This window comes from Mustela putorius, unplaced genomic scaffold (assembly GCF_011764305.1).
Source record: "Mustela putorius furo isolate JIRA1106 unplaced genomic scaffold, ASM1176430v1.1 tig00000577_pilon_pilon_pilon, whole genome shotgun sequence".
NCBI lineage: Eukaryota > Metazoa > Chordata > Mammalia > Carnivora > Mustelidae > Mustela > Mustela putorius.
Window position 1 is genome coordinate 810,013 of NW_025421421.1, and position 26,809 is coordinate 836,821.

Genomic DNA, 26,809 nt, shown 5'->3' on the forward strand with positions numbered 1-26,809 from the left:
GTGAGCCCGTGGTAGTGGGGGAGTATGGCTTCAAGAAAAGGAATGAACACTTTGAATTAGTTTCATGGAACATTTCTATTGGCCTCATAAGATAGATATACATATAGTTCATAGTCTGAAGCTCGTATATGCTCATATATGCATATGTACATCAGACGACAAACTCATTTCAGTGATCGTGTATGTGTATATGCAGTAAACACTCAGACACTTGCATTTAAAGCTGAGATTGGTCAACAAAAAGATGAATGAAATTCATGTTACTAAATTCGTATTTTAATTTTTCTCAGAATGACATTAAATAGCAAATGAAAAGCATCACGAGAGGTCACAGATGTTATGTGTTAGAATGTCAAGGTCATGTTTCATTTCATGACTAGAAGTAGAAGACATGGGGCAGTGGGGCAACATTTAACTGCAAAGAAGTGACTCTGAGTTAGACCTGCTAGGAAGGAAGGGAACTGATTCACAAGCAGATGCCCCAAGGTACGGGTGAAGGCTGGTTGATGAAGGAGTAACGTCTGTGTTCATTAACGCAGACCTATCTGCAGATGACCTTGGTCTCCACAGCACTGTTTCCTTTACAGTGGTGGAGTTAAGATAAACCATGTGGGTCTGTGTCTGCCAGCTGTGTGGAATGCAGCTATGGGGGGAGTTGTGAGATGGTGTGCTGGCCTTGGGTCTGCATGACAGAGGTGGCATAAGAGATTGGTGGACACGGGGACTCTGACATCTAATGCTCGGGGGAGCCAGACCCTGATTCCACATGGACCAATCCCTATGGTGCCACAGTAGGGAGAGTGATGGGAGGGGATGGGGGCATGTCCATGCTTTTTGGCCAGCCAGCCTCCTGTGGCTTGACATAATGAAATCTCTGAGACAAACAAGAGGAGACAAGCACTTGCTTGTGAAATCTGGATGACTTCATCTCATCCCTTTGGAAACTTGGAAATTGCTCAAGGAGAAAGCAGGAGATAACAGTAAAGATATTATTTTTGGTTTATTTTTATTACCTTCCTTCATGAGACAAGGTGTTTGGGAGAGAAAGAGAAAAATGGAAGCAGCAGTGTGTCCAGTGTTTGACACAAAATATCCCCACCTCATAAACCCAGAGTCCTATTGAGGATCTGAGAAACATTATCAACTGTTTCAGCACTGTGTTGTGTCTACTCATCATGAAAATAGCTCTGGGGCCAGATGATGAAGTTCATTTTATCCCAGAAACCAGAGGCTACAGTACAGAGATCATTTCACTGAGGAGATCCTCGAAATGCTGGAAAGTCCATTTTCCTTGAACTTGAGATGAAATTTCTAGGGGGTAATATTTATTTATGGACACAGCAGAGTGGGAAGGAATATTTGCTATCAATAACTCCCAACTTGCCACAGTGTTTGACCTTCAGAAATTATCATCAGTGGTGTGAGCAGTGCCCTATTTGGTTGAAGGACACAAAGATGCAATGAGGTTAATCTTTGCAAAAGAGGAAAATTGGCCTCTTCGTCTTTGGTTGTGAAGTAGTATCATTCACAAGAGTTGTAAGAATAAAGATAATACTTACATTCAGTGATTAATGTCAAGTTGTTTGAATTACCACCTACTTCCTTATACATCTGATATTCATTAACATCTCCTTTTCCCTGCACAAAATTCAGTTTCCATAATAAAGCGGACCCTGCCACATAGGAGTGTGAATGTTTCAAGTCCTGGTTCATTGGTTCCGCCCATACTTTGAGTCACTGAAATAAAGAGCTTAGAATGGAGTGTGACTGCTTTCCCAACCCTCTCTCATTTGCCTGAGTGCGGAGGTCTGAAATACGCAAGAGCTTCCACGAGGAAAAGTAAAGGTCTGGCAATTTCCCCTGTAAGTGACAGATTCCATCCCGTAAAAATACGGTTTGTCGTTTAAAGGCAGTAAGAACTTGAGTGTCATGTTTATATCCTGGGGTTATTTATTAATGCAATGGCAGGACAGCTGAGTCCAGACAGGACAGACTTTTTAAAGCCCTGACAAAACGTAGACTAAATTGAAAAATTGCTTGTCCTTCATAAGGTTGAAGAGACGAGCTTACTTTCCCCACCAGGCTTCGAACCTTCCGTTAGAGCCCTACGGTTAGTATTTAATCCAACAACATGACTCAAAGATAGGGCATTTAGAGGCTGAGGTATTACCCTCAAAACTTAAAGGTTGGGGTTTACTGAATGGTTACCATTTGGTGTTTGGTGTTAAAGAGCCTGGATTTGAATCCAGCTCTTGAATATTTCCTGTGCCATCAGATAAGTGACTAACTCTCAGCATGTGGGGAGGGCTTACTACCGTTAGCTCCATATCCCTGATCTTTCCTACTGCATTTCTTTTCTTATCTTAGGAGGGATGTATAGACATGAAAAAAAAAAAAATCAAGAGAAAAGGAAAATTAGTAGCTCATTAGAACCCTCCTGCAATAGGAGAGTGAAATTTTGTAAACGTATTAAAACTATTCTGTCGCTCAAATTCCTATCAACATAGTAGCTCCGTTTCACTATTTTAATTGAACATTTATGATATGTGGGATCCTCATTTGTGATTCTATATAGACAGATTTAATGTATTAAGGTATTTAAGTAGGAGAATATGACTGAAAGTGTGAGACCACGTAAAACAATGTCTTCTGCTCACCTGTTATTTGGTCGATAGGACTTTCCCTCCTTTGCAAGCGCATCAGTGGAGATTTTAATGGCACTACATGGAACAATATAGTAATAATAATGGCTAAAATAATTTTATTGAATGTTTATAATATTTTAGATATTCTTCTCAGTAATTTTTTTTATGTATTAGCTCCCTTAATTTTTCACTGCAGTCTTTTTTGAAATTTACACTATTACCATCCTCAGTTCACAAAGGAGGAATGTAGGGCCCAAGGAAGTGAGGCCACCTGCTAAAGGCAGAGACCTTCAGTGCTGCTCCGTGGATTCGGTGCTTGGACCCAGGCGGTCTTGCTTCAAGATACCCATTGCCCTATAGTCAGTTCACATTGTTATAAGTAGGATGTGGGAGCCACAGATATGTGTGTGTATGAGAGAGACAGAGAAAGAGAAAAGAGATGGAGAGAAGGAGGGAATTGAGGAGGGAAAGGGAGCAGGAGAAAGAGAGAGGGAAAGGAAAACAGAAAATTAAAAATTGAGAAGAAATCTCAGTCAAGAATGCTCTATGGAGGAGCTGCCCTTTAAAGGGACAGTAAGATTCTTAAGTGTGAAAACAGTAACTGCAATAATTTTTTGATTTGTATTAAAATCATATTTTAAAAATCTAAAAGTCACACCGGGTGGTTAGAAATTTGTGCAGTCTTCCATGTAGATTGTTTTAAAATGACAATGCTGATTTGGTTTATTTATGTTAGACTATTTTAAAACTTCTATATTATAAGAATTTCACATGTAGATTAGTCATTTACAGTTAAATACACATTTTGATACCAATATTCACTTACAAAATGGGCACTGAATGGGTTCTTTTTTCCATCTTTTGTGACTGTTATAATCCTTCTTTTTCCATCATCATTCCACAATTTGGGTCCTTAGAAAAAGTCTTTTCTAACAAAAGAGTTCAGAAATGAGAGATTCAGGCAAGAAGGCGCCCAGAAAGGATGATAGGTTAATTCCTGTTCTCAGTCTCTCCTCTCTGACCTGCATCTGTTTACCCCCAGGGTTTCTCTCCCTGACTTCTGTTATTTTCCAAGACTTTCATCAACCAAATCCCAAGAAACATCCCAGTGCTTGCCTATGACAGTTGAGTTCCTGGACAGTCAGAGCTTTCCCCACCTGATGGGTCACCTGCTGAAGACCCCTGTCCCAGCAGAGATGTTAGGTCTCAGTCTGTTTAGATGCTTCTTTGCCTGCCTGCCTTTTTCTTAATGCTTATACTGGGAGTATGGGATTTTCAGAGGAAGATCGTAGAGGATAAGTGCCATTTTCATCACATAATTTCAAAATCAATGCAATTGATCCTGTTGACCTTGGCCACTTTGCCAAGGTAATGTAGTCACATTACTCTTTGTTTCATGATACATGCACCAGTACAAAAATAGAGAAGTACAGACTAGTATCTCTTATGAGCATAAATGTAACATTTTTTTTATGTTAGTCACCATACAGTACTTCATTAGTTTTTGATGTAGTGTTCCATGATTCATTGTTTGTATATAACACCCACTGCTACATGCAATCTGTGCCCTCCTTAATACCCATCACCGGGCTCACCCATCCCCCCAGTCCCCTTCCCTTTGAAGCCCTCAGTTTGTTTCCTGGAGTCCATAGTCTCTCATGATTTGTCTTCCTCCCTGATTTCCTTCCCTTCAGTTTTTCCTCCCTTCCCCTGTGGTCCTCTGTACTATTCCTTACATTCTGCATATGAGTGAAACCATACGATACTTGTCTTTCTCTGCTTGACTTACTTCACTTAACATAATCCTCTCCACTTCCATCTATGTTGATGCAAATGGTGGGTGTTCATACTCTCTAACAGCTGAGTAATATTCCACTATATGTATGTACCACATCTTCTTTATCCATTCGTCTGTTGAAAGACATCTTGGCTCCTTACACAGTTTGGCTATTATGGCCATTGCTGCTATGAACATTGGGGTGCAGTTGCACCTTCTTTTCACTACATCTGTATCTTTGGGGTAAATACCCAGTAATGCAATTGCTGATTCATAGGGTTGCTCTGTAACATCTTGAAGAACCTCCATACTGCTTGCAGAGTGACTGCACTAGCTTGCATTCCCACTAACACTATAAGAGGGTTCCCCTTTCTCCACATCCCCTCCAACATTTGTTGTTTCCTGCCATTTTAATTTTTGCCATTCTAACTTGTGTAAGGTGGCATCTCATTGTGGTTTTGATTTGAATCTCTCTGATGGCTTAAGATGTTGAACATTTTTTCATGTGTCTGTTGGCCATATGGATGTCTTCTTTGGAGAACTGTCTGTTCACGTCTTCTGCCCATTTTTTGACTTGATTATTTGTTTTTTAGGTGTTGAGTTTGAGAAGTCCTTTATAGATTTTGGATACCAACCCTTTATTTGTAATGTCATTTGCAAATATTTTCTCCCATACGGTGGGTTGCCTCTTAGTTTTGTTGACTTTGCAATGCAGAAACTTTTTATCTTGATGAAGTCCCAAAAGTTCATTTTCTCTTTTTTTCCCCTCACTTAAGGAGATGTGTTTTGAAAGAAGTTGCTGTGGCTGATGTTGAAGAGGTTACTGCCTGTGTTCTTCTCTAGTATTTTGATGGTAACAGTCTTAACAAATATTACCAAATAGAATTCAGCAGCATGTTAAAAAATATCTGTATAAATCCTGCCTAAGTCTGCCATGCCAAAGATACAAAACTGTTCTGTATTTGCTAACACATCATATTAGGTTAAAGAAACATCATCTTAGCAAACAAACAAACAAAAAACTCACATCATCTTAGCAACTGATGGAGAGAAGCACTTCACAAATAAACACTATTCATGATGTAAGCTCTAGAAAAATGGAACCTGACAAGGAAATCTACAAAATATCTATAGCTAATACTACATTTAATTGTAAAAGACTGAATATTTTCCCCCAAGACCAGGCACAAGACAAGGATGTCTGCCCACACCACTCCTATTCATGATAATGCTGCAGGCTCTAGCCATCGCAGTAAAGTAAAAAAGAGCAATAAAAGGCTAACAGATTAGAATAGAGGACATACTCTGTTTACAGGTGATGGGATTGTCTCTATAGAGAATCCTTAGGAATACACAAAAAACTCTTATGAGTAATATTTTAGCAGTGTTGTAGATAAATTTTAAGGAACAATTAAACATATAAAAAGCAAAAACACACAGATGTCAAATATATACATTAATATATACATAACTTAATAGATACACATTTTATTTATATATATACATATATATGTGTGTGTGTATATATATATATTTTTTTTAAATCTCTTCCCTCCACCAAGAAATATAAAAATGTAAAAATGTAAAGCTATCAAAATATGCAAGGGACTTGAATACTGAAAGCTACAAAACACTGATGAATGAAATTTTAAAAAAAGATTAAAATAGATACATTTTGTTCATGGATTGGAATACTCACTATGGTAAAGATGACAATTTTTTTCAAAGTGACACAGAAGTTTAATGCAATTCTTATTAAAATCCCAGCATGAATTTCTTTGTAGCTATAGACAAGATTATACTAACATTTAACTTGAAATGTTGGGGTGTTAGATGACCTGGAAATATTTTTTAAAAGATGGGGAAATGAGAGGCACCTGGATGGCTCAGTGGGTTAAGCCTCTGCCTTCGGCTTGGGTCATGATCTCAAGGTCCTGGGATCGAGTCCTACATCGGGCTCTCTGCTCAGCAGGGAGCCTGCTTCCCCCCTCCCTCTGCCTGCTGCTCTGCCCACTTGTGTTCTCTCTATCTGTCAAATAAATAAATAAAATTTAAAAAAAAAAGATGGGGAAATGAAAGAAATGAATTGACCTCATCTTAAGGCAATCTACAGCAAGGGCTACTGTCTAGCAGTTGCAGAAGGATGGACACACGTCAAAGGAACAGATTAAGAATCCTCAAAGTTGACCCACCCATAGGTGCAATAAATGATTTTACAAAATTGCAATAGCAAATTTTTAAAAATACTCCTGGGCAAATGGACATCTACTGGCAAGAAAAAGAGTAAAAGAATTTTGAAACTCGTGCCTTCATATAAAAATTAATATGGGTCATGGACTTATGTGAAAAACTATAAAATTTTAACAATTAACAGAAGAAAATCTTTGGGATCTAGAGCTAGAGAAAATCTTAGATTTGACACAAGTACATGATACATAAACAGAAAAATTGATGAGTTTGACTTTATCAAATTAAAATATTTTGTTCTACCAAATATCCTGTAGAGAGGATAAAATACAGGCTCCAGACTAGGGAAATATTTTGGAAACCACATATACAAGAAAAGTAGTATCTAAAATATGTAAAGAACTTCCAGAACTCAACAGTCTTCTTAAAACACGTAACGATCCACTTAGGAAGCATATTTTACTGAAGAGGATATGAGAGATAAGTGCACAAAAAGATATTCGACACTATTCACTGTCGGGAAATGCAAATTAAAACCAAAGGACTTATCCCTACACACATAGGAGATGACTAAAATTTAAAAAGAAAAAATAGTAGCAACACCAGAAGTTGGCAAAGAAATGCAGACTCTGCATCGCTCAGAGATCACTGCCTAGCATTTCGGCAAGAAGTCACAGTGAGGAATGATAAAGACAGGATGGCTTCCAACACGTGGGTTCGGGTTTCAGGTCAGTGCCAGAGTTTAGACGCAGAGAGTGGAAGCAGCCATTCATGGTCCATACCTGTTCCCGGAAGATGTGCCCTGACCTCAGCAGGTGGGACACAGCGGCCTGGTGGCCCACTGGTTGAAGCTTCTCAGCAGCAGCCGGTGGATCTTGCCTTCCTGCTGCACATGAGGGATCCTGAAATCCTTCAGGCTGTGAAACAGGTTCCCTTCCACCATGGTGATAGAAACCCTTCTGAGCTAACCTCCCGCCAAGGACACACCAAACCTATGTCTGGAGCAATTTCCTTGGAAGGAAATCTGAAAGTAGCTGTGTGCTTCCTGTATATCAGGCAAACGGGAGAACACCCGCATCACCCACTTCTGAATGGTAGGAAAAGCTGACATACTCTTGCCATTCCTGTAGCCCCGGCTTGGCGTCAGACAGTCCAGACAGAACTTCCAGTGCCCAGCTTCTCCCCGAAGAGTAAACAGTTTGGACACCTGCCTTGGTTTTCAGGAGGGGCAGGCTCCCCCAAATACCTAGCTCTGAGAGTGAACAGGGCTTGCCTTCCTGAGACCTTACAGGATTTGCTGCTTCTCCCCCATGGGTTCAGGGAAGGGGACCAGTCCAAAAGCTCATTGTCCGTCTCTCCCTCACAAAGGCCTATTGCTTCCTCAAAAGCTGCTGCTTGGGGTGATACTTCCACCTTCCACGTTAACACCTGCAGGGGCTCACCACCATCCTCTGTGAAGATGGAGGAAGCCGGAAGACACAACCTTCACCTCCTCGCTTGAGCCCACTCTCTCCAAACATCCCATGTCTCCCTGGAAGGAGCTTGATGACACTCAGACATCCCAGCTTCTGCAGGTGTCCCTCACAGGAGAATTGCCCACAAGTGGGTTGCATCTGCAGGTGCCACAGAATTGTGGTAAATAAAGAAGCAGCTAAGTGTAGAGGCAGGAGCCAACTCAGCTGCACACCCTGCCCAGTGCAGAGAAAACAGGCAACACAGCCCATCTCCCAGTTGTCCCCGGGGAGGGCCCAAAGTGCACACCCTCCCAGCCGCTGTGAGCTCTGCCTCCCCTTCAGCACACATCAAGCCTACAATGCTCCCCTTTCAGACACGGCAGATCCTGGTGCAGCTTCAGCCACTGGATGTCATGGATAACAGAGAAGGCAGGCTGGACAGCCGCCACGCTGAAAGACACTGGCAAAAGAGCCAGGCAGGCTGATGGTTCAGGCTCCCATCCTAGGACCACCCCTCCGTCAAGAGTCATCTAATGCACAGAAATGAACACAGAGTCAAAGAGAATGAATGGACAGAGAAGAAGATTCCAAACAAAAGAACAAGATAAAACCCTAGAAACAGACGTTAATGAACGAAATGGTGATTTACTTGACAAAGAGTTCAGAAGAGCAGTCCTAAAGATGCTCTGCAAGGTCAGCAGGACAATGCATGAGCAAAGGGAGAATTTCAGCCGAGGTAGGAAATGCAAGACAGTACCAAACAGACCTCTTCCACCCAAATATTTCAAAATTCTCCTGCTTGGATGCCTGTTAAGAAAGGAGAGACTTGGGGCACCTGGGTGGCTCAGTGGGCTAAGGTCATGCTCTCAGGGTCCTGGGATCAAGGCGCCACATTGGGCTCTCTGTTCAGCAGGGAGCCTGCTTCCCCCTCACCCCTTTTCCTGCCTCTCTGCCTACTTATGATCTCTCTCTCTCTCTGTCAAATTAATAAATAAAACCTTTAAAAAAAGAAAGAAATAAAGAAAGGAAGGAAGGAAGGAGAGACTTCCAGAGGTCAAGTTGTCCGCTGAGCTTGGATTCAGATGTCCCTAGATGAGCTGGTGGGGCCAGGGACCCGCGGACAGAGGCTTGCTCTGAGGAATAACAAATCACCCCCACAGTGGACTTCGAGGGAAGGGTGGTAGAATGGGGCACAGGAAGTGTGGCCAAATTGTGTTCTCTTTGGATTTTTGCTTTCCTTCTTTTGTTTTCCTTGTTTTGAGGTGGCAAAGACCAGTGTGGGTGAGGTGATTTCCAGAGTTTCATTTAATACAAAAAATAAATGAACTTTCCATCATTTTTGTATGATTCAACCTTACAGGAATGTCTCTTTAAAAGAACAAACACACAAAACAGGTGCTTATTTGGAGACAAGGCAGCTGGAGCCCATGGATAGTCTGCTGAGCTGGGCACAGATGGTCCAGTCTATGGACCAGTCCACCAGTCCAGTCTATTCATTGTTTTTGCACCACACCCAGTGCTCCATGCAATACGTGCCCTCCCTAATACCCACCACCTTGTTCCCCCAATCTCCCACTCCCCATCCCTTCAAGACCCTCAGGTTGTTTTTCAGAGTCCATAGTCTCTCATGGTTCACCTCCCCTTCCAATTTCCCCCAACTCCCTTCTCCTCTCCATCTCCCCTTGTCCTCCATGCTATTTGATATGCTCCACAAATAAGTGAAACCATATGATAATTGGCTCTCTCTGCTTGACTTATTTCACTCAGCGTAATCTCTTCCAGTCCCGTCCATGTTGCTACAAAAATTGGGTATTCATCCTTTCTGATGGAGGCATAATACTCCATAGTGTATATGGACCACATCTTCCTTATCCATTCGTCCATTGAAGGACATCTTGGTTGTTTCCACAGTTTGGCGACCATGGCCATTGCTGCTATAAACATTGGGGTACAGATGGCCCTTCTTTTCACTACATCTGTATCTTTGGGGTAAATACCCAGTAGTGCAATTGCAGGGTCATAGGGAAGCTCTATTTTTAATTTCTTGCAGAATCTCCACACTGTTTTCCAAAGTGGCTGCACCAATTTGCATTCCCACCAACAGTATAAGAGGGTTCCCCTTTCTCCACATGTGTTGGAGAGGATAGTGTTTTATTTTTAAAAGGTAAATCTGTGGGACGCCTGGGTGGCTCAGTTGGTTAAGCAGCTGCCTTCGGCTCAGGTCATGATCCCAGCGTCCTGGGATCGAGTCCCGCATCGGGCTCCTTGCTCGGCAGGGAGCCTGCTTCTCCCTCTGCCTCTGTCTGCCATTCTGTCTGCCTGTGCTCGCTCTCTCCCCGCCCCTCTCTGATAAATAAATAAAGTCTTTAAAAAAAAAAAAAGGTAAATCTGTGTGCGGGCAATACTGTACATGGCAAATATGACATTTATGTCAAAAATAAGATATGTGTAGGCACCCAGATTCCACTGTTACTATCACGTTTGGTGTTGAGAGTGCCAAACATCTTGATAGCAGTTTCCTGTAGAGACTGACTCAGTAAAATGGGAGAGAGAAAAAGATAAAAGTCTTCACAGGGTAAAGTCACCTACAAAGGGGGAGAAACGGAGGGGGGGAGGGACGACTTTCTCTCCTTTTGCCATCTTCTTTTTGATATTTTTTCCAACCTGGCACTCTGCTAATTTTTCCAAACCTTTAGGACATAAGCTCTAAAGTGCTTTAAAATCAGGCAGCTTGAATTAGAGTATACGTCAGTGGTCCTGATTCAGTTCTTTCCCCCTTTGGCTCGTATGGAAGAGATAATGGGCAGCCCATTTCTGGGCCTGTTTGGCTGCACTGGTCCAAACAATGACCGTGCTTTTGGATGGGTTTTAGAACATACTCAAACTCCGTCCGTGCAGAGAGTCATCCTCCCACCCTCCATATGCAGTTTCGAGTTTATTCTGTTGGTTCACTGGTAAGTGCCTAAGTTAACTACCATATTCACCAAGAACACTTGAGGGTAGATAAAAGTGAATGTGATTCCAGAGAGAATAGTGATTCTGAGAGCTGGAGGTAGATTTTATAAAGACTGCACAGGACAAGGATAATAGAATGTCTAATTATTAGGACCACAGCTGAAGTATTTGCTATGCATAAACATATTACATCACAAAAGTAGCTGTATGCTAGTTTTGATGGGGTAGAAAGAATTTTAGTGGGTCTCCCAATGTCCACATTTTGCATTGTCTAGATGTGGAATGTTTCTGGGAGACAGAAACAAAGGGAACATTCTGTGTTAGGTATCAGTCTTCATGGACGACATGTTGGGCTCCCCCTACCCTGCACACCCACTACCTAATACCACCCGCTGCCCCCTCACACAGCCAAACACCCAAATACCTACACATCTCTACACCCAGTCACACACACACGTGACTACATCTACCAAAACATGCCCACCAGCTGCAGATCTCTCCAGACACAATAAAGGGGAATGACTCATCATTCCTGTTAATAACTGAGAGACTAGGGAAGGAAATGAATGGAATACAGATTCTACTATTAAACCCTCAACCCTATATGAATTCATCTATGGTTTGAAAATATGGAAAAACCAACTGCAAAAGCCCATTTGCACATATTTCTAAACTATGTATGCGTATGTGTGTGTGGCATTTTGTAGCTGATGATGAAGTGAATCCAGTCTTTCTACCTGTCCACTCAAAGTGCTGACATTAATCTATATTAATCAGATATTAATCTAAGGTTTGGACTCTGAGTCTGTCTTGGAAACCCCTAGTCTTGGTGTCTGAGAAGGGTGTCACAAAGGCACAGGAACAACTTTGCCTTTCTCACTGAAGTTTTAGGACAAAAGCAGTCTCCTTTCTCTGCAGATCCCTTCTCTGATCTTGACCTGGAGTGAATTTTATTACAATCCTGAGATGTTGTTTTCAAGACACTTGGAAAGCCAGGTCTCCAGAGAAAGAGACAATGCTTTGCTCCCAGCTGTTGACATTCTTCAGTATGTCAGTGATGGTTTGGTTGTGCACTTGACCCTTCAGAAGCTGGTTGGATAAGACTTCTGGCCCTACCCCTGGACATTCATCTATAGTGAATAAAAACACTAGACAGCCCTCCCTTGAACTTGGTCATCTCTGTTGTTTTAAAAAATTGCTTGGCAAAGAAGTTTTAACACTGCACTATTATGTATCTTTTCTTTTAAATGGGATTTCAGCTCCTGGACAGTTGAAGATGTTCATAATTGACTCTGAATTCTCTTTCTTCCTGGCTCACTGGGGTTACAGAGCATTTGGTCAGTCTTACTTCCACGAACTTATCTAAAAGCTATTATTCCTTCTCTAGCATTATGTCCTTAACTGAAAATTGAGAATGCTAAATAATAGCACTTCTCCCCCATTGTAAATGTGACTCATAATAGGGTCGTTACAATTCTGAATTTCTTTCCTGAGTTTAAAGCATTTCAACATTCCACTGAGTATAAAAAACTTTGGTGTGATGCTCATAAGAGATGCATTAAGTCACTGATAATATGATTCTATTAGTGTAGTTAATGCTTTCATTAAAGACAATAAATCTTGTGCTCCGACTTTGGTGTGCTTTGTAGTTTTTCCAAAATGCTATTATATTTTTTTATGATCTTATGAAGAAGCTATTTAAAAAAATACATGTTCTTGGTAGAAAATTGAAGATAATAAATGCTAAAGAGATGTAAATATCTCTTAAATGACTTATCTTTTTTTCACAGTTTTAAATTATCTTGTAAAATGAGAGTTTTCTAAAGGAGCCTCCATACCCAAGTAAAATGTCAAGAGTGTTACTATCCCACATTTTAAAATCTGACAGACCTTGAAAAGACCCCTGACCTTGCAGCATAGGAAAGAGATACTTTATATTCGGCAGTGACTGAACATTCATCGGGTCATTTATCCATGTTTGGCATAGTCAGATTATTAAGAAAACAGTAATTTCAAAAATTTCAAAATAAGCCAAAGGAGGAATTTATGCCCTTTTCCAAGATCCTGATGTGTGGGCCCAACGGCCCCACTCAAAGCTTAGTTCATGTAATTCTCTAGGAGTGTGTGCTGTTCTCTGACTGTTTAGGACTGGGTAGAATATTTTGCAACTCTTTGAAGGCTCATCTTTAACCTTTAGAAAAGTGAGAATTGTGCAAATCATCTTTGTAAATAACAAGTCAAATGGATTTTGACCTGTAGAGACCCATGATTTATGCCAGGATGAAAGATACTTCCAAAGGTCACAGGTCAGTCCCCTTGTAGGACACTAGCCAGTTTTGAATGCATGTATCAGTCTCATTCCAGTGTCTTTCTTTCAGTGTCTATAAGGAATTTCATTTCTCCTATACTCATCTGAACAAGTATTTTCTTCTAGCTGATTCCTTCATTAATGATTTAAATAAATCTTTGGCACATATCTATATTTGTAAGAGAATCAGTTCTTTACCTTTTGAAAGTCATATTTTTTTTCATCTGACTCTTACCTCTTGAAATGCTAGATATATACAGGATCTAAGTTGCAGAAAGTTGGCCACATATTTCTACAATACTGCTTTTGAGCTTACCCCTTTCAATTACTTGTTAGGTCTCCTAATTTTATTCCTCAATACCACTTATCCTCCATTACTTTCTGTATCTTCAATTTCCTCAAAAATCTTAATTTCTAAACTTTTTTCCTGTTAGCCTTACCCCTGAACATGGGCTCCTGCTACCTGCCACTATTTTAGGGATGAGGACCTACATTGGGCCCCTAATCAAAGACATAAATCTTCCTTAGAATATTTGTATTTTTAGGCATACTTAAAGTATTTCAACACTTCCAGTTTATATAGGTTTCCCCTTATGTTTTCTGCTTCTTCATGCCAGCTTCATTTTATTACAGTCCTGGTGTGGGTTTATTTATTTAGTTAGTTAGTTAGTTAGTTTTGCCTTTATTTTTTCTTTTTAATGAAAATCTCTAAATCCATTTGGAATTTATTTTTGTCATGGTGACAGAAAAATAGGTTCATTCATGCCATTTTCTTGTTTTTCTTCCTTGATCCAGCACTAATGGCTGACAGCAACCCCGGCCACACACACTGTCACAGCAGACAGCTGTGGACCCCATAGGGTGGCACTTCCCTTACCCCAACATCTCCTCCTCCCACAGGTGAACCTGGAGTGGATTTGCAGACATGGATGCATAATGTGTGTTTATAGTCATTTTGGCTTCCTTTTCTATAGAGGAGGATATAGGTTTAATGCTCCCTGGTATCCTTCCAACCTCGGACTCAGGATGGCTGTGGCATTTATTAGTCCTCGGGAAGTTTTCTGATAGGAATAGAGGGAGAGCGGAGCAAAACAGAGTCCGGAGAGATGCCTAGCACAGGGCTGGAGAAGCTTGAAGGAATGAGAAACACCTCCATCATATATATGATGACACACTCTGGACACCAGTCTGACCGCAGGGCCCACAGTTGGCATCACCCCTGAACCGCTGCTGTCCTCCGTGCGGTTCAGCCCCCAATGCTTACACTGCTTCCTTAGAGAAATCAATCTCATAGGTGGAGCTATAACTGTCCCTGCTGTTCCCACCCCACTCACTATCTTGATTTAATTGGGTGTACCCATGGAAGCCAGTGCTTTTCCATGAAGGCATCTCATAGGCTGCCCTCTTCTGCCTGCTATGGGCACAGAAAAAGACTCCTGCATTGGAAAGTGAATTCTCAGAGACGGCTATTAACAGCTGGATTCAGGAAGCCCTGGTCAAAACCCCTGTATCTTCATTTTTAATAAGTTCTATGCATCATTGTGCTTCCTCTTGGTAACTCAAACTTTCTCCTATCTTCCATGATTTCAGTTCTGAACCATTTCTGCATTTTACCAATTTATCTGATCCACACTGTAGCTAAGGCAACAGCAGCTCCAACGTGCTCAACTTATCAGAACCAGCTTATGTCCCAGGTTGAAGGATGGTCATGTGTTTAGACCACACTTTCGGACAAGGGCAAATTTTTCCATCTAACTGGAGGACTGACTGGTTTTTGTTCTCATATGTCCACCATTCTCGCAGGGCTGAAACTGTGAGCAGTAACTGGGTCCTGCTTACAGGCTCGGACGAAATCTCCTGACAGTCCACGTGGGAGGGCAGGGTATCGGGACACAGACCCACTAGAGAGTCTTGTAGTCAGATTGAACAGGGGAAACAGAACATTTGAGACCTGGAAGGGGCAGCTGGATCGTTGAGCAGGAAAACAGACAGGCCACTCCTCTGTGTCCTGACTTCAGCGGCCACATCTCATGGCTGGAGGGACCCCTGTGAGCTGGTTCTCTTCCCTGTGGTGAGACCAGGGATTCTCGGTGAGGAGGGCACCTTCTCTGGCACAGCCTCCCAGATAAAGCAGGCTGTTTGGCTTTCTCTCCCAGTCACTGGCAAGTTTTCAACAGGCCAGTGTTTAGCAGCAGTTTGTGTCATGCAAGGAAACAGAAGCAATAATACGCCACCTCGTCAATAACTAATAATGTCTCATATAGCTCATTTCGTGTATAACATAGATCTAATTCTCTAAATTCTCTAAAATTAACTTTTCCTCTGAATATGTAAGACAAATTTTATGAAAAATATTACATGAAAATCATTACTACCTTGACCTTAGACCACAAGCCTCGATTATTTGTTTGGAAGAGAGCCATGAAAATATGCGGCCCTGCTGAGGGGCAGGAGTAGAAGCTTCTAGAGTTTGGGAGAAAATGCCCAACAATCTGCCCAAACTCAGAAAGGAAGCATTTGATCCCGACACTAAGAGCTATCAAATGAACATGGGCTGAATGAGTTTTTCTTTTACTTCGAGGCCCATATTCAAAGATTGCAGAATTTAGGATTGAATTATTTTATTTATATTCTCCTATCTTTTTAGAATGCTGTATTTTTCATCCCTATATACACCTTACCAAAGCGGGACCAGATAAGGTGTTTGGTCTCCTTTCTTCTTCTACGTCTATTATTGACCAGATAATTCAATCAGGGAAAACAACATGCTTTTGTTTTCAGCTATGCTATTTTCTTCTTGATTACTCTGGTCCTGTAGACCTGAAACAAATCTTCTCTGGTTCCTACCAGTGGTTTTGCTTTCCTTCTGTTTGCTTCATTACATTCTTGAATTGATTTCTTTTGTCTGTTGGGTACATTCTGCTCTGATGTTCTATTTCTCAGAAATAGTTAAGTGGGTGACAGCTGTAAAAGGAAGAAGATAATTTATACCTATTTCCTTTGTTTCAGAGTTTACCACCAACCTTTCTCCCAAAGCATCAGATAGTCCCGATTACTCACTTTGACTTCTGTGTCAGTATTGGGGGTATTTACGAAAGTGGTGGTTTTCCTCAAGGTCTCTTGTTTGGGCTGAACATTAATTATCAATCAGTTTTCACTGTTCATTTTGTCCTCTTGTTGATGACACCATGAGGGTGAATGTGTTTTGTTTGTTGAAGCTGAAATTCAAATTCTAACAAAGACAATAAATTTTCTGACTTTGAGTCAAACCTGCCACCTTCTAGCAGGATAGTCTGTCCTTAACATGAAAGTATTCTGGAATAAAGGCCTCAACGCAGATATCAACCTTCCAGCATATTTCTGATTAGCACTAAGTTTTTAGTGACTGGGAGTCTGCTGTGGGGCTTAGTGATATTTAGAGCTTGGGGTTCTGGGATCTGGTGCTAAATCACATGGGTCTAAAACCTGCGCGGCCACTCAACTAGCTTTGGACCTTGAGCAGCTGACTTCAGCTGTCTCAGGTTTTTACTACGTAAAAAGTCCTGTGTCGCTGGGTTAACTAGGGTAATGCACATAAGTTATTTAGGATGGCTTCTTTCCAATTTTAGTATATGTGTTGCCGAAGCGAGCACGAGGATGGTTTCTAACACATGCTGATTATAAAATAAAAGTTAGTTATTAAATTATGCACTAAAGAACGTGCTATGTGAGGACCCAGAATTCCTGCAAACATGATGTCTCTCAAGTATTAACAGCTTAGGAAAAAATAAGCTTACTTGAACACTATATGTAGCATCATTGTCATTGGTGGTCTTAGATTTTTGCCCAAATCCCACCTTTCTCTGAATGTTGCTGCAGCTCCTCCTCTTCTCTCTCTCAGGAATTGCAAATTATGTGAATTTTGTTAAAATGTACACGGGACACAAGACAACTTAAAGCTCCCAGATTAGTTGTTTGTCCTCTCTAAGATTCTCCACTGGTTGCTTAGTAACTTTTTTTATTTAAAGTCAACTTATTTTATTTAACTTATTTTATTTAAAGTCAACTAGTTAACATACAGCATATAATTAATTTCAGATGCAGAGTTCATTAAGTTATTCATTAACTTTTTTTTTAAAGATTTAAAGATTTACTTTATATTTTGCTTAAATTTACCTTACTTAGAACTGTACTTAGGGAAATTTTTACACAGCTTGCAAGCAACAAGGAAATCAGAATAATTTTTCTGTCTAGGAAGAAATTGTCTGGAATCTGAAGTTTAGTTCTGGAGAATTGGATAAGTTGGGAGGGCTACACACAGCTCAGAATGGAAGCCTCACCATCCAGCCAGAACTTCCTGCCACAGATAAGGACTCACCGGACAGTTTCTAAATGTACTGTAGGAATAGGACCTTCTTTAGCCAACCTTCTCTTTAAATTTTCTCCATTAAAGGAAGTGATCCTGTTTTCAGAAATACATACTTCCCCTTTTTAATGGATATATTTTTTTAAGATTTTATTTATTTATTTGACAGAGATCATAGGTAGACAGAGAGGCAGGCAGGTTGGGGGGAAGCAGGCTCCCTGCTGAGCAGAGAGCCCGATGAGAGGCTCTATCCCAGGACCCTGAGACCATGATTATCAAAAACGGCTTGGTCAAAGGCAGAGGCTTGAACCCATTGAGCCACCCAGGTGCCCCATTTAGTGGATTTTTTTTTTTTATCACTTACACAACACAACTCGAAGTCCATCATGATCACAAATGTCTATACCCGTGACTGCCAAGCAGGTACCCCATGTGCACAGAAGAGCTGCCACCTCACCGTACATTGCTACAGCCTGGCACCAGGAAGCACGTTTGCACAAGTACAGGAAGCAGTGAAGCAGGGTGGTGAAGAGGATGACAGAGATGGAAGCTCTGAGCTAGCAAAGCCAAATTCATTAATCTTCCTGTGTTAGTGCAGTAGGAGAGATCACCTCAGCAGTATCCCAGAAAGAAAACATCTGGGAGGGATATTTATGAAATTGCAAAGCCAGACATTGATGATGTTCAGGAGGGTGTTTTAAGTCAGCGAATGGATTAGGACTGCATCATTTATAGTACTTTTGGATTAGTTGGCACCATGAGCAAGTGTTTTGAAGCCGTTTTTGATAAGCAACCAATTAGTCGTAGCAAATAAGCTGTTTCAGTTAGTTTCAGTCTTATCTTTCCGGAACAAGTATCTGCTGGGTCTGGTAGCTTACTCAATTTTTCTTATTTTCAATATTATTTAAATATATATAGGAAAGTGTGCCCTGCCCATGTATTGTCCAATGCACAGACAGGAAATTATGTTGACCTCAGTTTTCAAGTTGTACCATTAGAAAGGGCAAGCTTTTAAGTTCAGATTTTTCTTCCTACAAACTCTTTTAGGAGTTAACAATTTTTCCTGAGGAATGAACTGTTATATCTATTTACTGAATCCTAGGACAATTTTTACTTTTGTTATTACATTGGTTAATGAGTTCTGTGGTAAAATATTTATTGGAAAATCAGTCTAGTGAACCATCTACTCTGTGTGGGCAGATAAACCAGGATGTAAAGAAAGAGAAAATCATGATATAAATATTCAGCCAGAAAGCATGCACTTGAAAAAAGAGAGTGAAGTCATAAACTATGATGAACTACTATCTATCTGCAAGTGAGGAAAACGAATAAGAATCACTTGCCTCACTTGATATTCCAATACTAATAGATGTTATTTCTATGTTTATTTGCTTTCAGTCTGGCAGAGTGAATGGAACGAAATTAAGTGAATAAATATCCACTCCCCAAAACTTTTCTTTTTTTATAAGTGTTAGCCTAGCGTTCTGTAATTTTAAGCAAGCTATTCATGCTTTTGTCTGCAATGTTCACAGCAAAATATTCTTGTAGATGCACAGCTTTATTAAAAAAAAAAAAAGATAAAAAAGAAGAAAGCTTTACCTGCTTCTTGGTAAACACATGGTATTCATATACCGAATAGTGCTTGATGGTCTATATTGCATCCACAAGACTATAATTCAAAGTTTTTTGCTCAATTTATAAATAACAAGAACATCTTTTGAGGGCTTTTATACCGGCTTTAAAATCCTGAAGGTAAATTCAGAACACTGGAATATTTGCCATATATACATCTGTTTGTTCCCCCCAAATGTAAGGATTAAAATGTTGTATGTATACATAAAAGTTGTCATTCAAGTATTTAAATATTTTTAGTGAAAGGAAGGAAAGAAATTTCTAGTATAAATTTTAGAATTTATATAATCACATTTCTGTGTCTTAAAAAGAGGAACAATGAAGAAAGTTATCCTTTACATGCTTGGAATTATATTTGTGGTTTCAAATAATGGAGACTTAACTCCAGAGTGAGGATCATTTCCTTCTGTCCCTGTGGAGAATGGCGACATCACTAGACCTCAGGGAATAGAGAGACAGGCCTGATTCCCCCACGCCCCTCCCACGCCCAGGTTTGTGCCTAGCTTTGTGTCTGTTCACTTTACTGGGTAGTCTCACTTCTGTTCTGGGAATACACTTATCAGGGCTCTCGAGAGTCACACCTCACAACCTCCATGACAGTTAAGTTTCTTTCTTTATTAAAAAAAAAAAAAAGAGAGAGAGAAAAAAGAAAAGAAAGAAAAGAAAAGAAAGAGGGACACCCACTCTTGATTTTAGCTGCGTCCTGATCTCAGGGTCATGAGATTGAGCCCCACATTGTGCTCCATGTTCAGCATGAAGTCTGCTTGGGATTCTCTCTCCCTCTCCTGCTGCCCCTCACCCCATGCTCACTCACTCTCTAACTCTCTCCAAAATAAATAAATAAATCTTAAACAATGAAAACAACAGCAACAACAGTAACAACAACAAAAGGCTGGGATGCATTGGCCTTGCTCAGGAACTCTCCCAGAACAGGTATCCATGGCCAAGGGAAGGAACCCATAAAAGGTAGGGGGCTCCCAGTCAGCCAATACAGATATGAATAGGAGAGGGTCATTTTTGGAGAAGGGACAGATGCTCGTCAGCAATATCAGAGCCATTGTTCTCATCTCGTCTGAGAATGGTAATCAGCACTGTTCTTCGGAGACTTGACTCAGACTGGCTTATACGGTATGGACAGGATTAAGAGATATGACATACAGGAACGACTCAGCAGTATCTTTGTCAGGATCCAGTGATTCAGTGATGCTCTTGAGAGCCCCGCTGCTCTGTGGTCCTCTGCTGCACCTCCGTGATGTCCTTTTCAGCAGAGGGAAGGCTGAGCCGGGGCACACCGCTCGGGGGCTCACCACTCACTCTTTGCACCAGTATTCCCACCAAAAGTCCCACTATGCACCCTTGTTTGAACAATTTAGACTTGTATCTTCTCTGGGAGAGAGTCCATTGAAGAAAGAGACAATGTTCCCACAAACTGTCATTGTATCACGTCTTCCAGTAAAATTCCTGTTAGGTAGGAGCCACAGTTATACATGGAGAAACCTTCCCCTTTCATCCCCTGTGAGAGCTGCGTGTCCACATTTACCAGGAACGTCATTCTTCAGTCTGAGCTAGAATGCAAAAAATGGGAGGAGAGAAAACATACCAATAGCAGCTCACAGAAATGGGACCTTTCCTGGAGCTGGGGGTCGGAAGAAGGAAAAACAGGCAGAAACAAATTCTTCAACAAGTTTATGTACTGTATTGATTATAGCATGATAAGCATCTGCTCATCTTCATTACAGACAGTTATTCCTAAGCTATGGAAATTTATTGTTCCATTTGAGAATGGAAACTGGCTAACTCCCCCTCCTCATTCTCCCCACCTCCCCCTCCCCTTCTTACCCCTCCTTCTCTCCACTCCTTCCCCTCCTCCCCTTGCCCCTCCTCCCCTTCCTCCTCCTCTTCTTCTTTGATCTTTGGTCTTTTGCAGATGTAATCCATCAATAAAACTCATTTTATGTGCAGTGGGATCATGGTGCTTGGAAAAGAAATAAACAGAGAATAAAACCTTGACCCAATTCCTGAAAATACAACTGAACTCCTTTTCACCACTTCTACCATTATTTAGAATTGAGTGATTGATAAAGAAGCATCACTCATCGTCAGGGGGCAAGGAAGCTAGTCTCATACCAGTCAGCAGTCATTGTATAAATCAGGACTGATCCCTGGAGACTTTATAAAAACAGACTCTTTTTTATGCTCTCCATTAGTGGGATTTACTTACTATAGTATTTCATCTTAGAGATTTCTGATGGAAACAAGGAAGCAAGGACACAAAGGACCCATGGTAGCCTTCCTAGGTTTTGTCTCTTGTGTTGTTATTTGACTCTCGCACTTAGAGTCAAAATGTTAAAAAGAAAAGACTCACGGGGAGACTCAGCTTTTTAGATGTAGAAAGGTTGATGGAGAATAAAAGGCCAGGTGGTAGGCAGTTCCAGTTAGCAATCTGTGACGCTTTAAAGGGAACCAAAGGTCTTCATCGGATGTTGGAAGTATCAACACAAGACCTGTTTTCGCACAACACTGAGAGACCTCTCTGTTTTTCCCCCTTCCCCCGTCATGTTGTTTTCTGCATTCCAGAGAAACTCTGCTAAGGGCAGTATTTCTCTTTCTCTAACTATGTGGTCAGGAGCTATCTCACGGGCCTATCTTTGAAGGTGACCCTCACCAGATCTGTCATAGAAGCCTGAGGCTTTATTATCATTATTATTTACTTACTTATTTCAAAAAAGAGAGAACAAGTTGGGAGGAGGAGCTAAGGGAGAGGGAGAATCCCAAGCAGGCTCCATGCCCAGCACAGAGCCTGATGCAAGGCTTGATCTGACAACCAATGAGATCATAACCTGAGCCAAAACCAAGAATCAGACACTCAACCCAGGCTCCCTGAGGCTTGAGGCTGCAGCCTGGATGATTTCTTTTTTTCTTGTCAAGTTCACTAGTGCACATGACTGGACTCAGGTTTCATGTGTTCCCATGTAGAGTCCATCACATCTTAAAGTAAGTTGATATTAACTGCTCAACAAGGATATTACTTTAAGGAAAGTAATATCAGTGGTCCCTGTGTTAACTTCTTCTTTTTTAAGGGTAAAGGAAAGTAAGATTTTGGGATTTGATTTCTGACAAGACTCCACATCTTGTCACCCCAGGTGAACAAATTAAATGACCCCCCCGCCTATGTTTTCTATCACTGTATTTATTTTGTTTCACCAATGTCTGTGTTAGTCACTGTATAGTAATGATTCTAATTATCATGTATACTCTGAGTATAAATCTCATTACTTGGTCATCATAGTAAATCTAGGTACCTTTATGTTGATAAAGGTGTGCCAATTCAGACCCGTGCAGTTATGTTTGCAGTGTTCTTAAATATTAATAGTCCTATAGAAGTCTCATTCTAAAATAGAATTGGAAGTGAACTGGAGCCGAAAAGTCAGTATCTGCTACCTTTCCTCTGATTCCTGTTCAAGTCTATTAATGGATGATGGCACTGAATAGATGTTATGCTTGCACAACATTGTGTCCTTGTTGCCTCCCATTGGCTGTGCTAGGATGGGCATGTTAAACCAAAGCATCTTCGAGTTTGGAGAGTGTTCGTGGAGCTCAGTATCTGAGTAGACAGATGGGTCGCTAGCCAGTTACACTGATGCTCCCCGTCTTGGCCTACAGGACCATGTGCTGCCCCATCTTGAAGCTGGGCTGGACCTATGACTCGCCTGAATGACTCTGCTTTGGGGAAAGCAACACTGTCTAGAGCAGTGTTGGGGGCCTGGAAGTCCCCACTTTTGCAGTTGGCTACCCTGCTGGGGACTCCGTGTGGACAGATAACTGGGGAAGGGAGGCCCTGGTGCCATTTCAGGGCCCCCACAGAGCTCAGCCCCTACTCAACCCCCATGTGTCTTAGTTTCAGAGGCTTTACCTGACATCTACACAAGGACGGTGAGTGTGTGCACGTGTGTGTGCGCAATGGGACACGACACTTTGCAGAGGCCATGATGACTACAGTATGCAGTATGCTCTCTGGTTGCTTATTGACCACTGAGTATTTTTATCCGAACCAATAGAGGCCAATTTCACCATTTCATTTCAGAATGAGTGGTTTTGCTGAGAATATTGAGGGCTCCTGCTAGAATAACTTTTTTTTTTTTCATTTTCTTCTATTTTATTTCTTGTCAGTGTTCCAAAATTCATTGTTTATGCACCACACCCAGTGCTCCATGCAATACGTGCCCTACTTAATACCCACCACCAGGCTCACCCAGCCTCCTGCTCCCTCCCCTCCAAAACCTTCAGTTTGTTTCTCAGAGTCCACAGTCTCTCATGGTTTGTCTCCCCCTCTGATTTCACCCAATTCACTTCTCCTTTCTATCACCCAATGTCCTCCATGTTATTCCTTATGCTCCACAAATAAGTGAAACCATATGATAATTGACTCTCTCTGCTTGACTTATTTCACTCAGCATAGTCTCCTCCAGTCCCATCAATATTGATACAAAAGTTGGGTATTCATCCTTTCTGATGGAGGTATATCTTCTTTATCTATTCATCCATATCTTCTTTATGGACCATATCTTTTTTTTATTGCAATTTTTTTTTAATTTACTTTTTATTTTCAGCATAACAGTATTCATTATTTTTGCACCACACCCAGTGCTCCATACAATCCGTGCCCTCTATAATACCCACCACCTGGTACCCCGACCTCCCACCCCCCGCCCCTTCAAAATCCTCAGATTGTTTTTCAGAGTCCATAGTCTCTCATGGATCATATCTTCTTTATCCATTCATCTGTTGAAGGGCATCTTGGTTCTTCCCACAGTTTGGCGACTGTGGCCATTGCCGCTATGAATATTAAGGTACAGATGGCCCTTCTTTTCACTACATCTATATCTTTGGGGTAAATACCCAGTAGTGCAATTGCAGGGTCATAGGGTAGCTCTATTTTTAATTTCTTTTTTTAATTATTAAATTTTTTTATTTTTTATAAACATATATTTTTATCCCCAGGGGCACAGGTCTGCGAATCGCCAGGTTTACCCACTTCACAGCATCTATTTTTAATTTCTTAAGGAATCTTCACACTGTTTTCCAAAGTGGCTGCACAAACGTGCATTCCCACCAACAGTATAAGATGGTTCCCCTTTCTCCACATCCATTCCAACACTTGTTGTTTACTATCTTGTTAATTTTGGCCATTCTAACTGGTATAACGTGATATTCCAATGTGGTTTTGACTTGAATCTCCCTGATGGCTAATGATAATGAACATTTTTTCATGTATCTGTTAGCCATTTGTATGTATTCTTTGGAGAAGTATCTATTCATGTCTTCTGCCCATTTTTTGATGTGATTATCTGTTTTGTGTGTGTTGTTTGAGGAGTTCTTTATAGATCTTGGATATCAGCCCTTTGTCTGTAGTGTCATTTGCGAATATCTTCTCCCATTCCGTGGGTTGCCTCTTTGTTTTGTTGACTGTTTCCTTTGCTGTGCAGAAGTTTTTTTTTTTTTTTTTTTTTTTGAGTTTAAATGCAATTTTATTTTTAGACAACCTACATGACATGTTTTTCTCTTAAAAACAATGCCTCCGCTCCAAATAAATCGGGGTCAAAATAAATGAAGAGCTCAAGATGACATCAGTCCCATTTGTCTAAGTCCTGGTGTTGTGTGGATGAAGAGCAGCAGCCAGTTACGACAACAGGTGATACATCCAAAGTAATGGCCAGATGAATTAACATTTCTCCATCTCTAAACCATCCTCAAAGAAAATCATATATGGGGTCACACCATCCTCACGGTAGTCCAGCAAAGCAACCATGCCATCTGGATTCATGTTTTCACCAATAAAGAACTGGTAGTTTTTGAAATTAGCAAGGATGTGCTTGATTTGTTCTGCAGCCCCTGTCATAAAAGGCTATACTCTTTCTGGCCTCTGTTCTTCAAGTTTGCCTTTGGTGGATTTCATTTAATCTTTGATGCACTTCTTGTAGGCTTCTTTTGTGAAGCTGGTTTCCTACAAGTGATGGTTCATGACAATATCAACACCAGTGATGACTGTGCTTTCAGTACCTTCGCCCTCCGGGCCTTCAGCAGAGGCATTTCCACCAATGAGCGAGTCATCAATGTTACCCTCTGTCCTACTGACCATCTTTCCCTTCACCTCCAGACACAGCCCGTCCACTATCTCCCGGATCTTGTAGATGTCAGAGAACATCTCATCATGGCTGATGAGGTCCCGGTAGATGATCATGATGACGGCTGAAGAGAGATGACGGCTGCACTACCTTAGCAAGAGCCGGGAGCTCTGAGCGAGCGCGGTGCAGCCAGAGCAGCACTGTGGGGGGGGGGGGGGAAGTGGGCGGAAAAGGCCGACTCAGAAGCTTTTGATCTTGATGAAGTCCCAGAAGTTCATTTTTGCTTTTGTTTCCTTTGCCTTTGGAGACATGTCTTGAAACAAGCTGCTGTGGCTAATGTCGAAGAGGTTACTGCCTACATTCTCCTCTAGGATTCTGATGGATTCCTGCCTCACATTGAGCAGGAATCTGTCAAAATCCTAGATTAACTTTTTAAAACATAATTTATAGATATGCCAAAAGCATGTTGGTTCCCATTATATTTAGTATAAATTAACTCTTTTTTAAAAGATTTTATTTATTTGACAGTGATCACAAGTAGACAGAGAGGCAGGCAAAAAGAGAGATGGAGAAGCAAGCTCCCTGCTGAGCAGAGATCCCAATGTGGGGCTTGATCCCAGAGCCCTGAGATCTTGACCTGATCTGAAAGCAGAGGCTTAACCCACTGAGCAATCCGGGCGGCCCATAAATTAACTCTTTATGAGACTAATGTATAAGATTAATGCTATGCCTATGATGAGCTTAGGAGTTTTGAATTTCGACAAGAAATACTTAGGTATTAAATTAGAAATAAAATACTAATTCAGTGTTTTTTTCAAAGTTTAGTATATCAAAATCACATGGTGGAGTGGTTGAAAATGCATCCTTCTGGCTTCTGATGAATAACATACATTTCTACAGAATGTCATTTAAACATGCTTCAAAGCTATTTCCTAATTACTTAGCAAGTGAATTAGAAAGGATAATTAAAATATGATATGAATAAATTATAAGAACTATCTGATTAGAATTCTCAGGGACTTGTTCAGTAAGCAATCTGGTTGCAACAAAATGCTGTTGGGACTTTCTGTGTATTTGCAACCTCTGCACTTTTGCCCTCGATGTCTTGTTTTTGTTGCAATATTTTTTTTTAAGATTTTATTTATTTATTTGACAGACAAAGATCACAAGTAGGCAGAGAGGCAGGCAGAGAGAGGAGGAGGAAGCAGGTTCCCTGCTGAGCACAGAGCCTGATGCGGGGCTCTATCCCAGGACTCCGGGATCATGACCTGAGCCGAAGGCAGAGGCTTTAACCCACTGAGCCACCCAGTACCCTGTTTTTGTTGCATTATTAGAGTTGACTTGCGTTGGTCTTGGGTTCAGTTGCTGTTTTTCTGTTTTA

At 41.1% G+C, this 26,809-nt stretch overlaps 1 pseudogene; it reads right to left on the minus strand.

Annotated features, from left to right (window-relative positions):
- Nucleotides 1–24,945: 24,945 nt before the first annotated feature.
- LOC101682822 lies at nucleotides 24,946–25,616 on the minus strand (annotated as a pseudogene).
- Between the last annotated feature and the right edge of the window lie 1,193 nt (nucleotides 25,617–26,809).